The 18,884-nt window shown below is 37.0% G+C and overlaps 1 protein-coding gene across 1 annotated transcript in view; it reads right to left on the bottom strand.

Moving 5' to 3' along the window:
- The window catches only part of KBTBD8 (kelch repeat and BTB domain containing 8), a 113,887-nt gene that overhangs the window by 7,646 nt on the left and 87,357 nt on the right, over positions 1-18,884 (bottom strand). The window contains exons 7-8 of the transcript XR_013357686.1: positions 17,059-17,257; positions 14,982-15,136 (exon numbers count right to left, since the gene is read on the bottom strand). The gene's annotated coding sequence lies outside the window, so the exon portion shown is untranslated. The remainder of the gene's footprint in view (positions 1-14,981; positions 15,137-17,058; positions 17,258-18,884) is intronic.

The raw sequence follows: 18,884 nt of genomic DNA on the forward strand, positions 1-18,884 counted from the left end.
TGACCACTCTGCCCCCTCGTGGAAGGGATGTCTGCTGCTGTCCTTGGTTCTGAAATAGCAGTCAGCTGCAAGTCACAGCTGCTTCTCCTTATACTGGGATCTGAGGAGAGATCCTGCTCTGAGCTATAGCAGTGTCCAAAGTTGTTCCTTGTTTCCTTTCTCTATCAATAAGCAGTAGAGCTGATTTCATGGAAGTTTTGTGATTCTGTCACTTTGCTTACACTTGGTATTTTTATTTATAAAATTGGGAACACATAAGCTTTGTTCTGTGCATCCCGATCCTACCGGTGTGGCTATATGTTGTTGCAATTGTCTGAATAAAATGTAGAATGATTATACTAAACGTAGAAAAATGTTGCTAGTCATGAGACTGATTTTGATATAGCACATGCCAAAACTTGGCTTACTGTAATTGATAGTTTGGGGAAGAACCCATGGAAATGTTAACTATCCAATTTGCCATCCTTTACCCCATTATTAAATTAGGTATGCAGCACACAGAATACCTGGATCATATTATCTCAGTTGGTTCCCCCCAGAAATGCCAATTTAATTTATGCTCTCATTTATTATAGAAGCTTGGTAAAAATCTTTCTTGCAGGAGTCTGTGCCTCCTGCAAAGTTGAAGATATTCTTTACTCTTAGCCCATGAACTTTTAAAAGAATTCAGTTGCAAGAAAGAGTTTCTCTCATGGAAACTTTTCTGCCATCTTTTGTCCAAAAAGGGAAAATGAATATTATGTAACCTAGTGTGATTGTCTGTATGAGCTGCAAGAAAATGTATAGCCAAACTCAATTTCTAATAGTAGTAATGAGTTCATTTCAAATGCCCGATATTGCCTGCACCCCTGCCCTTTCAAATGAAACTTATTTGATTTTTATCATTAATTGATTTATTTTTGTTTGTTTTTCTATGCACAGCCCACTAAAAATTCACCTATTTATAATTTATAATTCTTCCAAATAGTCCGTTTTGCACTAAATTTTTTCAGTTGCTATAAATATTTTAATGTAGAGGAGATACATATTCTACACATATAAATAAACCATAATTCCAATTAACTGAATCTATTCCATATAATAAGTATATTTAAAGAGTTACTACTGGAAAATAAACAAGTAATCTTTATATTGCCATGGATGAAATAAACCAGGACTAGAAAATTAGGTTGGCAGGGTCCACTCAGTGTTGTCTCTTATGTAGATATTTATAGAATATAGTAAGGATACCCAAAAAGAAGCATTCTGGTGGGATTAAGAACTTGAACACTGACTCAGAATATCTGCATCTTTTTCTTAATAGCTGTGTGATTTGAACAAGTTGTGTGATTTTTTTTTTTGGTCTTTTTCCTTATCTGTGAGATTTATGATTAAATGCCATATGAATTAAAGGAGCCTGGAACATAGTAAGCACTCAATAAATGTTAGCTACATTAATGCCTATAATAATGAAATGGTAAGAACTACTGTTATTACTATTATAACTACTATTCTTCCTTGACCACACTGTTTAAAATTGTAAGACAAACAAAACAGTGCTCCTTATCTCCCTCCCCAATTTTATTGTTTCTGTGACACTATCACCATCATGTATGTTGTATGTCTGCTCATTTGTTCATTTCTGTCTCCTTGACTAGAATGATTTTTATTTATTGTTTGTTTTGTTTTCTTCCATGCTCTCATACCTAGTGTCTGGCATGTGGTAGGTTCTTAATAAATAGTTGATGAATGAATGAGTACATAGCTCATCCTGAGTAACTACTTGCAATAGTACTCTGTGGAAGGTGTGATTCTTTATCCAGAATCTAAAAATGATAACAAAAATGTTAGATGGCACTGACCAAATCCTACTATGGAATGAGAACGTTGATCATGGAGCCAATCTGAGCCTGATTATTTTTCACAACTACAAATACCATACAGTGAGTTTTGAAGATCAATTTTAAGATACTCCTTTTAAAAAGTGATGAGAGCTTTAACCCGTGTGACTGAGAAAGGTTCTTGCCACATCATCATGCCTTCTCTTATTAGAGATATGGGAGCCTGCATGCTTCAACTATTTGAGTATGATGTCCATGTGGCCACATGCTAGTTGATGATAATGTTCAGTACTAGCAAATTTTGTATTATCACCTAGTTCCTGCTGATCTTTTCTTGCAAGTATTTTGCTTTTCCGCCTGGGAATGGCCACTCTTTATATCAGAATTGTTATTATTCTCCTAATCTGTAACTCCAAAAAGCTCAGACCATGTGAATTTAGAACCTTTATTGACCACGTTGTCCAAGTGGGCACCTGGTTTGACCTCCAGCATCACCATTTACTGGTGAATGGCCCTCATTAAATTATATTTATTAGTCTGTTTATTTGTAAAATGGGACTGAGAAGCAGAGCCTGAATCGTGAGACTGATATGAAGATGATATGAAATAAACCACATAAAATGCCAAGCACACAGTAAATATCACATATTATATGTACCTATTTTGGCACAATATCATTTTAGAGGCTCTAGGATTTTTAACTCTACTCTTAGCATCATTGTGACAAAATTATGTCTTTGCTGCCTCACTTGTCAATGTTCTCTTTCTTTCTCATAGAATTTATTTCCCTACCACTCACCTCTCTTCAAAAAGCAAATAATAGGAAAATATACCTCATACCTATTTGTACCTTAACTTGTAAAATGTGTCTGGATTGTTTATAAAATGAAGTTTCCTTTATGAGATGAGATTTTTTAATTTTTCCTCAGTCTTTTGTCTAAGAATGGATATTATGTAATGCAGTGTGGTTTTCTATGTGTTAATTGGGTCCAATTTCTAGGAAAACATCTATATGCAGCAAAGATGAATGCATTCCAAGGTATCCTTCAAGTGCTATGCGTGATACAAAAGGGTACTTCAAAGAGTAAGGACTTTAGAGGCAGAATGATGATATATACTGGCCTGCATCTCATAAAACTGCACTTTTTAAATTTACTTGATTGAGATGCTGCAGACATATATGATAAGTTTTGGAGTCACTGGTTATAAAAGAAGCAAGGTTTGGGGTTTGTACTCTTATACTTGATATTGGTCTCATCAGAAATATATCTGAAGACAATGGGTAAAAAGGAAGGGAAAGAAGTGGTAGTTTTCGAACTTGGAAACTCTAGGCTTATGGAGAAATCTAAGTTGTCTTTTGAAAACTTCTTTAAAAAATGACTGATCGACTTTGAGATCCAGAGCAGCTGTGTGTTTACTGTAGCTCTCACTGCCCTGCTGTGAACCTCCAAGTACCCCTGACCAGAAAAAAAAGCATCCTCTCCCTTAAATCAGCCAGGTAATTAGAGCTGAAGATTTTACTTAGAAATAAACACACTGACTCTAAAGAGAAATTATTTATCAAGCATTGACAAATTACTTGTAACAAAGCAAAGGCATTCAAGAATTTTATACTTGATGACAATACCAATTGGAAAATAAGTGTGTCAAAAAGAAAAGGCACATTAATAAAGTCAGTTCTTGGTAGCCAAAGGTCAGATTTGAATTGGAGAAAGCACTTTGGGAATTTTCTTTGTGTGTTGTTTTGTTTGGGTGTGTGTGTGGGGGGTACTGTTTTATTTTTCTTCTATGAAATCATATAGATAAGAGAAGATTGAACTCTAGTGGTGAAAAGCCCAAACTACAGGCTATTTAAAAATCCTACATATGAAATAATAGCCCTGGAATGCTGTACCTAAATAAAGAGGTTCAGGACGCTGCAAGCCCAAGCGACAGCAGCAGACTTGATCCTAAAAGAAGAGTCTGTTTGAAAGTACCCAGGTTCCTCCCATATGGTGTGGCTGTTATGGCTACATCAAGGCAGCACGCTGTTCTAGGGCAAATGCCAAGGGACGGTATTTTTAGATTTCTCAAAAGCAACCACTGAATATATATGAATCTACAAGGATAGCATTCATGAAGTAATGTGCTGAAAATAAATTTTATTAAGAATTCCTTAAGTCAACCTTGACTATAACCATGTTAATAAAGAACAGGCCCTGCCTGAGTTTCTTTCAACCCACAAACATGAATTAATAAGCCCCTTCTCTGTTGAGACACTGTTGGAGGACATAAAGACGTATAGGACAAGTGTCTTGCTTTCTTGGTTGCAAGATAATAGAGGCATAGAGGACTCACAAAGCCAGGTTTGCCAGGCTTCCTCCAAAGACTGCTGTGGCACCCATCCCTTGGAATTGTGTGCTACAAAATCTGAACGTGCTCACTCTAGTCCTTACACCACATCACACTGTGTCTGAATACCTTGCTCTGACTTGAAGCTAGATCCTCATAGACTTCATTCAGGAAAACCTAAATATGTTTCTAAAATCTGTATATCATTCAGAGATAAGGGTACCATTTGCTCCTGTTGGTTGGATGGTTATTTTTTGTGCTTTAAAATTTTAGTGGGCTGGTCAACAACTCAGGTTTATTGCTGAGGTTGCGATGGGGCAGGATTTCCCAGAGCATATTTGGCAGAATATGGTATTGGATATGTGTCAGTCTAAAATGGGGAGGTGGGATAGGGAATGTATCTTCTTACATATCTAAATATCAGGTTGGGTCAGATCTGGCGTCAAGCATGACTAGACTTAGACACTTAAATCCCATATTTATCTCTATTATCCTGGGAATCCCTCTTATTCCCAGTTATTCACTTTTCCCTCTTCCTTTTCTCTCCATCTCACAACTAAGTCTCTGCTGAGTGATGGTTTTTCTTCTGCCATAGACAGGCTTTCTCCATGTAGCAAGGAGTGTATAAGAGAACATTTAAAAGTCACAGCCTGAGAGACAAGAGAAGTCTGTTTTCCTGATCCAGCTTTTAATTCTTAGAGATAAGCTCTGACTGGCCTGGCTTGGTTCATGTGCCCACCCTTTAGCCAAAGGCTAAAGGCATATAATTTGCCAAGCATGGGTCATATGTTTGCCTACCCTTGTGTCAGGATGCAAAGTGTTCGTATCAGAAAAAAGTAGGGTAGAATTATTGCATAACAGGGGACCATCCTAGCTTGAGTCTACTCAAGACTCAAGTCCCCTACTAAAGGACTCTTTGGAGAAGGGATTCTGTACTGATATATACTTAAGAAATTTTATTACTTTTTAAAGATTTTATTTATTTATTCATGAGAGACAGAGAGAGGCAGAGACATAAGCAGAGAGAGAAGCAGGCTCCATGTAGGGAGTCCAATGTGGGACTCGATCCTAGACCCTGGAATCAGGCCCTGACTTAAAGGCAGACGCTCAACCACTGAGCCACCCAGGTGTCCCTATTTAAGAAATTTTAAGATAAAATTAATCAAGTTCCTTTATTGCAGGACTGCTCAGAACTTTTAATATGGTTATCATATAGTAAATCTTCATGAACTGGATATGAAAAACAGTATTTATTCATCTTTGTTGTCCCCATGACACATTTTTCACCACTAAGTGTGCAGGTATTTGGAAAATGCAACTCTAGAGAAACAATACTAATAAAACTTAGAGATTGTTTCCACTCATAAATGTTAAATTTTGCCATCCTAGTTTTCTGTCCAATGTAATCAGGTGTGTGGTTGGTTAATAGAGCTACTGTGATTTCTAGTTAACATTTTCTCATTTGTTTAACAAATGTTTATTGAGTGCCTCAGCATGGTTCTAGGTGCTGGGAAAAGCAGTGAATAAAACATAACAAGTGAGCCCTCACAGTATAATATTCTAATATGGAGACTAACAAAAACTACACACACAATGGTAGGTGATAATGAAGGTTCCAAAGAGAACTAAAGCCAAGTACGGGGGAAGAGAATAAAGGAAGAGCTAGAATAGGTGGGCTGGTCATGGGAGGCCTCTCAGATAGGTGACATTTGAACACAGGCTTACCTGCAGTACAGGAGCTGGCCACTCAAACATCTGGAGATGGAGCATCCCAGGAGTATGTGCGCAGGCTCTGGGATGGAAACACACTGGTATACTTGGGATAACACAAGAAGGCCAAGGATCAGGGGAGTCAGGAAACATTTACTATTACTATTACATCTACTATTACTATTACTATTTCCCAGTAGTAGGAAAAGGGTAAAAGATTTGGGCAAACAAGGTGGGAATCTGAGCTGCTAAGCTGTGCTAGGCAAACCAAGCCAGCGTCTGTGGGAAGCATTGTTGGAGATGGATGATAGGGAAGAAGTTAGGAGTCTGTGGTGGTTTAGGTAATGTGGACATAGCCAGGGCAGTGGCAGTGGGAATAGAAAGGAGAAAATCACTCAGCCTAACATTACCGGGTTGGTGTAACTACATACCCTTAGAAGGAGAGGAAGGATTGGGATGGGTGAATAGAGTTAACATCCTACATCCCAGTGGGAAAGATGCTTCAATCACACATTGAGAAAGCAAGAAGACTGGTGCACAAAGAGCTCAGTGATCAATGGGTTACAAAGGACTGAGGTACCCAAGGAGAAGATAAGGTCACAAAGGTTAGTGTGCTTTTGGTGCAGAAACTACGAGGAATCATTGAAGGTTTTTGACCTAGAGAATGACCTGATCAATGCAAATATTTGAGGCATATGGATGTCTGTTGTTTTTCCAGCTCATATTAACCCTTTACTGTTTTATGCCCCAATCCCTGAGGTCCCTGATGTAAGGGGGTAACTGAGGTACTTATTTGAATAAAGGCACTAATCATTAATAATGCCTAAATTCCAGAAGCTCTCAAGCATTGGAAGGAAATTAATGACACTTCAAGTCCTTAGGCTGAACAAAATAGAGCAATACCAGGAGGCACCATGGCAGTGGCTTATAACATGAAGTTGGCCCAGTTTTGGCCTTTCCTAGTTGAATGACTATTGGAAGGCTCTCTGTGCATCAGATGCTGCATTTATAAAATGGAAATAATAGTAGTACTTAGATAAAGTATTTTTATGAAGATTAAATAAAGTAAGCCACACAAAATGTTTAGAGCAGTAACCAAAACTCTAAAAAGAAATTGGGTACTGTCTTTGTTGAGTCAGCTTTTCTACTTACCCTTACTCTCCGTGTCCCAAATCCCCACCTACCACTGTGACAGATCATCAAATAAAAACTAAGAAAGGAAAAGCTAAATTGGTCCTCATAATAATAGAAAGAAAAGGAGAAAGCCACTGGACTTGGGGTTAGAGAAAATTGTAGGGAGGCAGGGAGCAGTGCTTGATGTTTTAGAAAAGCTGGAATGCCTAATGCCACTAGAAACGTGGATATTTATATTTAAATTAATTTGAATAAGATAAAATTTAAAATTCAGTTCCTCAATCATGCTGCTCATGTTTTAGGGTGCAATGACCACCACAGTGGCGAGCGGCTATCATATTGGACAACCCAGTTCTAAAGCATTAGATTCTACACACACCTAATTCTCTCCAGGTCTAAGCCTAGTGGTGTAATAGCTCATTCATTTTTACCAAGTAGTATCCCATTGTATGGATGTATCACAGTTTATCTATTTACCTATTGAGGGACTACTTGGTTGCATTCATTTTGTGCTGATTATAGAGTGGCTATCAACATTCACATGTTGGGTTTTATATGGATATGTATTTTCTTATTAGCTCAATAAATATCTAGAAGCAATATATTGGAACATGTAGTAAGCCTATTTTAGCTTTGTAAGAAACTGCAAAACTCTATCAAAGTGGCTATACCATTTTTACGTTCACCCCAACAGTGAATGAGACTACCTGTTGCTCCACATCCTTTGCTAGCCATGGATATCTTCTTTTTTTTTTTTTTTTTTATTTTAGTCATTCTAAGAGGTATGTAGTAGTAGCTCATTGTTGTTTTATTTTTTTATTTTTATTTTTTTTTTTTAAGATTTGTTTATTTATTCAGAGAGAGAGAGAGAGGCAGAGACACAGGCAAAGGGAGAAGCAGGCTCCATGCAGGGAGCCCGACGCTGTGGGACTTGATTCCCGGTCTCCAGGATCACACCCCAGGCTACAGGCTGCGCTAAACCCCTGCGCCACCAAGGTTGCCCTCATTGTTGTTTTAATTTGCATATCTGTAATGACAATGACATTTACATATTTTTCATATGCTTATTTGTAGAAGATCAGTGGGTAAATGAAATAAGAACAGGGACATGCATAAATGGCAACAGCTTTAGGCATGTGGCAAAAGCCAATTATTCCTGCCATTGGTCCATACTGAAAACAGGATATGGTGAAAACAGCAATGATGGTGGATAAGATAGCCATGCCTGCTGAGGCTGGTTCTCCCAAACCCTTTAGCACCTTGATAATACTCCTCTGAGACCCATGTAGATAGTCACCTACACAGTTCTCTGCTGTCCTCCACATGATTACTTCCTTATTTCCAAATACTTTAAATTCTAAAATAATAAAACCAAGAGCCAACCCAGACTTAGGGCTTCACCTTGGCACCTGCACTTCTTGGCGGTGCCTGATGGTGTAGCCCCATCAGACCTGTCTTGGTTCCAAGATACTGGACTCTTAAGTAATCATTTCATCTCTCATCGGAATGTACAACGTGGCACTTATTTGCCATCCCTATATCCTTTTGGTGAAGCTTAGTTCAAATCTTTGGCTCCTTTTTTCATTGGGTTTCTTCATATTGTTAAGTTTTAACATATGATCGTATTTTGTAGATACAATATTCATATACATTTTGAAAATATCTCCCAAATGTGTTGCTTGTCTTTTCATTCTCTTAACAGTGTCTTTTGCAGAACAGAGGTCTTTTTTTTTAAAGATTTTATTTATTTATTCATGAGAGACAGAGAGAGGCAGAGACAGAGGCAGAGGAAGAAGCAGCTTCCCTGCTTAACCTTTTTTTTTTTTTTTTTAATTTTTATTTATTTATGATAGTCACAGAGAGAGAGAGGCAGAGACATAGGCAGAGAGAGAAGCAGGCTCCATGCACCGGGAGCCCGACGTGGGATTCAATCCCGGGTCTCCAGGATCGCGCCCTGGGCCAAAGGCAGGCACCAAACCGCTGCGCCACCCAGGGATCCCCCTGCTTAACCTTTTATACTATAACTCACTTACTGGTTCCATTAATTTTTTGTTTATTCTCTCAGATTTTCTAACTACATTATCATGCAATACGCAAATAAAGACAACTTTATTTCTTCCTTTCCAATTTGTATACATTTTATTTCTTTTTCTTTTCTTATAGAACTAGCTAGTACTTCCAGTATCATGTTGAATAGGAGCAGTAAAAAACTGTCTTATTCCCTATTTTAGAGGGGAATTATCTAGTCTCTCACCATAAATATGATTGATGTTAGCTGTAGATTTTTGCTAGATGTTCTTGATTAAATTGAGAAAGTTCCTCTCTATTCCTAGTTTACTGAGACTTGATATTCAATTTTATCAAATGCTCTTTCAGCATCAATTGATATGATCATATGGTCTCTTTTTTAGCCTCTTGATGGGGTGGGTTAGATTGATTGACTTTTAAATGTTGAGCTGGACTTGTACATCTAGAATAAATCCAACTTGATCATGATGTATAGTTTTTATACAGATATTTTTGTACATAAGTGTGTATTTATGAATATATTTTTTATTTGCTAATATTTTATCAAGGGTTTTTGCATCTGTTCATGATAGATACTGTCCTATAGTTTTCCTTTCTTGGTTAATGTCTCTATCTAGTCTTGATATAAGGGCAGTGCTAGACTCTGAATATTTCAGAATTTTGAAATATTCCCTCCACTTGTGTTTTCTGGAAAAGATTGTGAATAATTGGTATAATTTCTACCTTAAAGGTTTGCTTGAATTAATTAGTGAACTCATTGGAGGTCTATTTTTCTGATTTTTAGATGGCTGTTAATTATTGATTCAAATTTTTAAATGGATATAGAGCTATTCTGGTTATCTGTTTATCCATGTGCATTTTGGTAATTTGTATCTTTCAAGAAATTGGCCTGTTTTATCTAAGTTAACAAATTTGTGGGCATAGACTTGTTCATAACATTACTTTATTATCTTTTAAATGTCCAAGGAGTCAATAGGGATGAATCTTTTTTCATCTCTGATGTCATAATTTGTGTCTTCTATCCTTTTTTTCTTGGTTAGCCTGGCTAGACATTTATCAATTTTATTGATTTTTTTCAGAGAATTAGCTTTTGATTTCATGGATTTTCTTCATTGTTTTATGTTTCACTCTTATTGGTTTTTGCTCTGATTTTTATTATTTCTTCTCTTAGGCTTGCTTTAGATTTAAACTGCGCTTCTTTGTCTAGTTTTCTATTGCAGAATTTTAGGTTATTGATATTAGAGTCCTCTTCCTTACTACTATGTGCACTTAATGCTATAAATTTCTTTCTAAGAACTATTTTCATTGTATCCCACGTTTTGATAAGTTGTTTTTATTTTCATTTAGTTCAAAGTATTTTTACAAATTTCTCTTGAGAATTCTTTGACGTATAGTTGATTTAAAAGCACATTGTTTAATTTTCAGATATTTGGGGAATTTTTTCAAATTATTGATTTGATTTCTAGTTTAATTCCATTGTTATCTGAGGACATGTTTTATATAAATTTTATTGTTTTAAATTTGTGAAGGTTTGTTTTATGCCCCAGGATGTGGTTTATCTTCATGAATGCTCCATGTAAATGTAAGAAAGACTTACATTCTGCTTGTTGTTGAATGGATTATTCTATAAACATCAATTAGATCAAGGTGATTGAAAGTGCTGTTCAAATAACTACATCCTCATGATTTTCTGCCTGCTTGATCTATCACTTACTGACAGAGGGATGTTGAAGTATCCAACTGCAATAGTGGATTTGTCTGTTTTTCTCAGAGTTCTCTTAGTTTTGCCTCATTTATTTTGTTGCTCTCTTCATAGATGCATATTCATTTCAGATTGCCATGTATTTTTGGAGAATTGTCCCTTTTACAAGTGCGTATAATACCCCTCTTTATCCCTGATAATCTTTCTTGCTTTCAAGTCTGCCTTGTCTGAAATTAACTTAGCCACTCCTGCTTTCTTTTGGTTAATATTAGTTTGGGACATCTTTTGCCATCCCTTTTCTTTTAACTTGAGTCTAAAAAGACTCAAACGATCAAGATTCTAGCCAATTTGGCTTCTAGTGAGGGTTCTCTTTCTGGTTTGCAGATGGCCATCTTCTCTGTACATCCTCACATGGTTTGTTCCTGGTGCATACACATGGAGGTGGTAGGGAAGGATAGAGGGAAGGCATTCTGATGTCTCTTATTATAAGACATTAATCCTATTAGACCAAGAGGCCATGCTTATAACATCATTTAACCAAATAACCATAATTATTTCCTTAAAGGCCCCATCTCCAAATATAGCCATGCTAAGAGTTAAGACTTCAACATATGAATTTTGGGGAAATGCATTCAGTCCATAACAAATGCTTTAAATCTTTCACTTCAGTCAGCTAAAGAGAGCTGAGGGAAATGCTCTTATCACAACTAGGATCCTGAGGTAAGATTCTGGCAAAGTCTTTTCCCCTGGACATCAGATCTTTGTTCTGTGGAAGGCTCCAGACAAACTCCACAATAATTATTCTTCCTCTAACTCCTCCAGAGTCACAAGGATATTTTTCTTAGGTTTTCACAATGAGAATCTGGTAGATTTCTAGATATAGAAGCCACAAAATTGTCTGGGTCTCCCAATACTGTGGTACCCAGGAGTTTCTCACTCTAAACCTACTCCACACTTCAGCCTCCAGAAATCCTTCAAAGGTTTCATTTAAATGTTCTCACCAGTTTATAGCTCCAGCAGCTTCTGCCCCAGATAAGCAGATCATGACTATGTCCCTTCATAGTTGAAGGCTGTCTCTTCATAATAGGGGGTGACCGGTTGCCTTGCAAATTCAATACTCTGATGGGTCCAACAAAAGTCCTTGATTTCCAGTTTGTCCATATTTTTCCCATTGCAATAATGAGAATGTTGACTCCCAAATTCTTTACATATCTAAGCTGAAACCAGAAGGGATGGTATAGATTTAAATGAAATCCCCATACCTACTACAGAGCTGGGATAAGTTTCATAGCATAAAAGAGACACTTCAGATCCCCATCTCTTCTGCACCCTTAATCTATTTTGAAATAAACAACTGGGAGCTAAAAAAGCTGTTTCATCCATCCTTTGGGGCTTCCATTCACAGTCAGCTATTTGGGAAAGGGATCCTATTATCTTTCCTTTGTACTGTGAAGGTTGTAACCCTGAGGTTACACAGGTGGTTGTTTACGTAGGTCCTTAGTAAACAGCTTCTGTGACTCATTTTCTATTCCCTGTACTTCCCCACAGAGAAGATTGAGTGAATTTATGTTTATATGATATTCTGAGACTCGTCTGTTGTTTAACAAGGGAGTTGGCCCCAAGCAGCGCTCTCTTTCCCTCCAAATGGATTCTGGAAAAACCTAGGCCTTGACTCTGACAGTGATAGACACCTAGTTCAAAACTGTTCTGGATTTTTCTTGTGCTTGGTGGCTGTTTTTATGGAGCAGAAATACATTTTGAGGCCTGCCTCTCATTAGCTTGCTCTTCACATATTCAAAAGTTACAAGGTCATTACAACAGAAGGTACAATCACATACAGTCACCTCATCTATAAAATGTCTCCATAGAACACAGTCATGTGGGGCTTGATGTGTGTATTAGCTGAGGAGGGGCATTTGTTACTTGCAAAAAGCCACGGGGATCATATAACAGAGCACAGACATAAAATCCAGGCTCTCTGTGCTCTATATAAAATGGAAAGAAAGGCATGAGAGAAAAATAGGATCCATCACTTATGCTGCACACTAAGTTGTCTGGGTGGTTTATGATCATTAGTTATTCTTAACAGCACACTTAGGAGAAAAAGGATTGGATTCCTCATTCAGAGGAAGGAGTATAAACTTTGAATCAGGCATTGTATGCTATTTTTTCCTTTTCCATCCTACCCTGCAAAATATCCTTAGATGCATAGATAAATATCCCTGCATAGAGATATCCTTAGATGATAGGAGAACTCAGATTGAAAGAAAGGTAGACATTTTCTGCTCACAACTTGCATCTGATAATAGGACTCCTCCTTCAAAGGAGATGAATTCTCCTTCAAAAAGAAAACACATCGGGTAGCCCTGGTGGCTCAACGGTTTAGCGACACCTTTGGCCCAGGGTGTGATCCTGGAGACCCAGGACCGAGTCCCAAGTCAAGCTCCCTGCATGGAGCCTGCTTCTCCCTTTGCCTGTGTCTCTGCCTCTCTCTCTCTCTCTCTCTCTGTCTCTCATGAATAAATAAAATCTTTTAAAAAATAAAAAAAGAAAAAAGAAAATACATCTAATGATAGCCTAGTGGACTTGAGGTTGTCTTTGTTCAGGTCTCAACAGTGATTCTTCTGGATTTGGGCTCTGAAATTTCTTTTCAGAGCCATATTACTCCTGGCTTGTTGATAGTTGTCCCCAGTGGTATAAATTCTCTCTGTGGATTCAGCTGAAAAAAAATCATCAAGGAGTGGAAGAGTCAAGAATTGGACAATTACTTGGTTCATGAGAATGCTATAGGACATCTGGATCGTTCATGTGGAGTTTTTGCCTAAGCTGCTTTAGAAAATTGCTTTGACTCTCTATTTTACTTTTCCTGATAAAATATCATCCTAATACCTGTGAACAAGAGACCTGTGCTATGTATCTGTGAGAGATGCAAAATGTGCTTTGAAGACCAACCTCAGAGGTCACCATTTCAGGGAACTATGCTGCCTATTTCCAAATTAGGTCAGACCTGAAGAACCAGTAAATAACAGCTTCTTGGAAGAGGGCCAGGGGCAGAGCAAACTACAAGCTCTGGATTGAATCAAGGGCTTTATGAGTAGGGTCTGGAATTTTTTTTTTTTTTTTTTTTTTTTTTAGGGTCTGGAATTTTTTTAGGAGAGCAGAGTCCTGCCCATTTGAGGAAACACCCACCCCCTCCTAGTTTGGTGTATGTTCTGACTCAAAAGCAAATTAACTCCTGTTAACTGTGGGCCTTTGAAATTTTCTCTTAACACCTCAGCCAGTCAATTCATGCCCCCTGAGCAGGACACAGCCCTGGGAAGGGAAGGCCTTGGCTTTTGGGTAGAGCAGCGATTCATTCAAAGCACCAAGTCATTTCCTAGTTTTGCCAATTATTTCTTATGTGTTGGAGTTATTTATTGCTTCTAAATCTGTTTCCTGTTTTTTTTCTTTTAAGTTTTAAGTTTTTATTTAAATTCCAGTTGGTTGCTATTCAGTGTAAAATTAGTTTCAGATATGCAATTTAGTGATTCAACACTTACATATACCACCCAGTGCTCATCAGAACAAGTGTACTCCTTAATCCCTATCCCCCATTTCACCCATACCCCATTTCAGTCATCCTACCCATTCACTCCCCTCTGGTAACCATCAGTTTGCTCTCTATCATTAAGTGTCTATTTCTTGGTTTGCCTCTCTCTTTTTTGCCCTGTGATTGTTTGTTTTGTTCCTTAAATACCACATATGGGTGAAATCATACAGCATTTGTCGTTCTCTGACTTACTTTGTTTAGCATAATGAAATGCACTCTAGCTCCATCCACATTGTTGCAAATAGCAAGATTTCATTCTTTTTGATGGTAAATAATATTCCATTGTGTGTGTGTGTGTGTGTGTGTGTGTGTGTGTAGTATCTCTTCCTTATCCATTCATCAGTTGACAGGCATTTGGGCCCTTTCCACAATAAGATTATTGTTAATAATGCTGCTATAAACATCAGGATTGATGTATCCCTTTGAAACTGTATTCTTTGGATAAATACCTGGTAGTAAAATTGCTGGATTATGGGATAGTTCTATTTTCAACTTTTTGAGGAAACTCCATACTGTTTTCCAGAGTGCCTGTATCAATTTGCATTTCTACCAACAGTGTAACAGGGTTCCCCTTTCTCCACATCCTCATCAACACCTGTTGTTCTTGATTTTACTTACTATGACAGATGTGAAGTGATACCTCATTGTAGTTTTGATTTGTATTTACCTGATGATGAGTGATATTGAGCATCTTTTTGTCTTTTGGCCATCTGCAGATCTTCTTTGAAAAAATATCTATTCATGTCTTCTGTCTATTTTTTAATTGGACTGTTTGTTCTGGTGTTGACATTGGCTATAGCAACTTTTTACTAGAAATGTTTCCTGAGGCAAGGGAAACAAAAGCAAAAATAAACTTTTGGACGTCATCAAAATAAAAAGCTTCTGCACAGCAAAGGAAACAATAAAAAAACTAAAAGACAACCTACAGAATGGGAGAAGATATTTAAAAATGACACATCTGATAAGGAGTTAGCATCCAAAATATGTAAAGAGCTTATAAAACTTATATTTTCTTAGTTGAAATAATAATAGTCCAATAATAGTAAGGATATTGTGGAGAGTTGTAAGATTTAAATAGGATGGTAAAGTAGTGTTTTCCCTGGTACATAGTAAGTGCTCAGTAAATATTTAATGCAATCACATTGCATTAAATCAAACAGTCATCATTGTTCTCAGAATTGTAGTTGCCATCTTACTTAGATGAACTGTCTTGTGAAAATATTGGATGCCTTATGCTAGTTTGGGTGTACCTAGCTAGTTCAAATGCAGAGCAAAATTGAGAAGTTGGCATTTTGGTTACTTTTCCTCCCTCTTTTACTGAAGATCTTTCTCTTTTACCCTCTGTCTCTCTCTGAAAGGAGAGCAACCCTGATAAGTTGTCCGTAACTTATTGTAAATTACTTTAAATAAAAATCCTCTTGTACGTATTTGAATTTGGAAAGAAAAGACTGATTGTAGAGAGGCCCTCCCCCAATCTCTCTCTTTTCCTCATACTCTATCCTTCCTTCTCCACAACCCACACTGTCCAGGAGACAGATTTGGTTTTGTTTTTTTTTTTTTCAGGAGACAGATTTGAAGTTAAATTTTTGTTGAAGTCCTATAGGCTTATTAACTTCTAAATAAGTTTAAATAAAACCACATTCCTACCAAAATTATCCTTTATGAACACTAAGCCTATTAAAAAAATGTTGGTTAAACACTATATATTAAACATAAGCATAGCTTTGGAATTCAATATTTTTATGGAAATTAATATATCTTTGTACTTGTATACCTCTTTGACTTTGTCAACCTTGAAAATAGCCAGTTTATGAGCAATATTTGTTTGAGAATAGCAGAGGAACTGCGATTCAGAACATGCAAACTATGGCAAAGCATAGATAGGGAAGAAGAGAGCAGAATATTATTTTATAGAGGAAATAGGGCAATTGGGAGGGACTATGTGAAATAAAAGTCCATCACAAGAGGAGAGCAGGAGTTGACGTTTTTAAAAACTTTTCATTAGCTGAGTTGCAGTGATTCTCAGTGGCTTGGTTTTTGCTGGGCAAGGAGAAAATCTTCCTTCCTCCTGTTAGGTTATGTAAAGTAAGCTTCCATGAGTGGTACATGTGAGAGTGCCCCCTTCAGGATTTCCTGACTCCATTATAAATGACTATTTTCCTTTATTCATTTTTACACCTTTAAAGTTTTAAATGTTAGAGCCACTCAAAGGCAATTACCATGCCAACATTCTCTGAAAAAGCAAAATTTATGGAAGTAAAGTTATCCCACAATTGAATTAACATCAGATGACAAAACAATGAGCATACTAGAAGATGCATGTGCTCTATTGAGACTTTGAAAATACTGTTTTGATGCTCTGAAAAGAAAAGAATGCTTTGGAGTTGTTCCTAATTAGACAGACATTTGTCTAATTTGATTTATAGCTGAAGGATTTTAAATGGTCCTAAAAATTCTTCAAATTGGGGAAAATTTCTGTTTTGTTGCTAACGTGCATACATCTTTACAAAGCCATGTGCTAAATAAACATGGGCCTCTCTGGACAAAGTCAGCAGTGGTTGTTGAAATTTAAAATATATTTCCAGAACTTTTCAATGTGAGTCTATTTAAATTTTTATATTAAGGGTAAGCATTTTCTGACACAATTCCTCCTATAAATATATTGCTTACTATACTGACATCATCCACCCTGAATTACAAATTAGTTCATTCAAGTCATTTATTTCTCCATGAAGCTGAGATACAAGAAATTTATAATTCTATTGAACTGTTGTCCCAATTTACTGCTTTTTGGGGGCACTGAACACTCATTGACAGATTCCTGTCTTGGCTCTTATTGGGATTAAGTTCCAGCTTTGTTCATGAGTAAAATACCCCCTCTCAGACACTTGGGACAAAGTCTCCTTTCAATGCTGAAAAAAATGACAAACCAAATCCTTTTCCCTAAAATATAAGAGAGAGTAGAGTAGATTAAACACAATGCAGTATGGCTCAAAATAAGGACTCACCTGTTCTACTTGTCCATCCTTCACTGTTCCACAGGATGCCCTAGGATTTAGAGCGTCTGGGTATGGAAACATGGTGGAGGCAAAGATCTATTATTTAGGTTACCTTAATTGTTATGACTTGTCTATGCAAAGCAATTTTGAAGTCACTTGTTAGTGGCATCTTGAATAGCATCAGTACCATGGAAGAGTCCATTGTTGGTAACTAACTATTGGCTTATATAACAGGTGGGAAAGAGTGACAAACATGTAGAAAAGGCAAGTGTAGACTTCTACTCCCTTCTCATCTGGTCTGCTGAAAAAATGAACCCTGAATGCATGATTACAGGCATGCTAAGAAAGTGACAATGTTTGCCCCTTCATACAACCTCAAGTGGCCTCATCCATTTGCCCCATGTGCTGTATTTAAAATGATCATTTATGATGTATCCCATGATGTGCAAATGTTAGGGAAGATTGTTCTTGATCAGTGGGTCTCAACATTTAGCATACATCAAAATCACTTGGAGGGCTTAATAAAACAGATTTTTGCTGTTCCCTCAGAGGTTCAGATGCAGTAACTCAGGGGCCTGAGAATTTGTATTTCTAGTTAGTGTCCAAGTAGTGCTGTTGCTGCTGGTCTAGTAATGTGCTTTGAGAACCACTACTCCAGATACTATTCAAAACAAACAAAAAATCCAGTAGAATGAAAGAAACAAGAGTGTCAAGGAATCTCAGTCATGCCTTGCCTTATCTTGGATTGCTAGCTGTATGTGAAATAAGAGGTTGCTCTTAAGTGATTTTTTTTCAAATCTCCAATTCTGTGACTCTTCAGTTTGTGATATCTCTGGTTCCTGTATTTCTCCATCAACTTTTCCTTATCTCATATTGTGGAAAGCTATTTTCCATTCTTAAAGACACAGCTTAGGACTCATTCTGACTCAAGTGCATATTACATCACTCATCATTTTTCAAAATTGAATCAATTTAAACTCAGATCTTCTGCAATCTGACCCATCATCCCAGTTTGCCCGATTATAGGACATAGGACTTTCATTGCTAGTTAGGAAAGTTCTGGGCAAGCTAGGATGAGTTGGCCACCTTACTTAGCAGTCTGGCCAAATCTTGGTCACCTCTAAACATAATGAGAATGTACCTTTGTCATCTAAATCACTTAAGTAATATCTATATCAAGAATGTACCATTTACTCTTTATTCTCTACACACAACTGAATAAATAAATGTAACATCCTTTTTTAACTTATCTTTATACTTTCTTCATGTTTTTTAAAAAAAATTATTATCTATTGCCTTTATTAGATCATTAAAATCATTCAAGAAGGAAAATGGTTTTTATGCTGCAGATCTCCTGTATGGAAGAAGGTCTTTGACTTTATACAATTCTCTAAAAGACACATTTGAAACACTAAATTAACCCTGACCTGTAGCCAAAATTGGCTCTTAAAACTCACATGTTTGGGAGTAAACAAAACCATTTATTTCTGAAGGTTTTCCATCTCATCTCTCTTCTGGGAGATTAATTCCATGAACTTTGCTAAAATAGTATGATTTGCCAGCAGCAGGAA

Source organism: Canis aureus, chromosome 19, assembly GCF_053574225.1.
Source record: "Canis aureus isolate CA01 chromosome 19, VMU_Caureus_v.1.0, whole genome shotgun sequence".
Taxonomy (NCBI): Eukaryota; Metazoa; Chordata; class Mammalia; order Carnivora; family Canidae; genus Canis; species Canis aureus.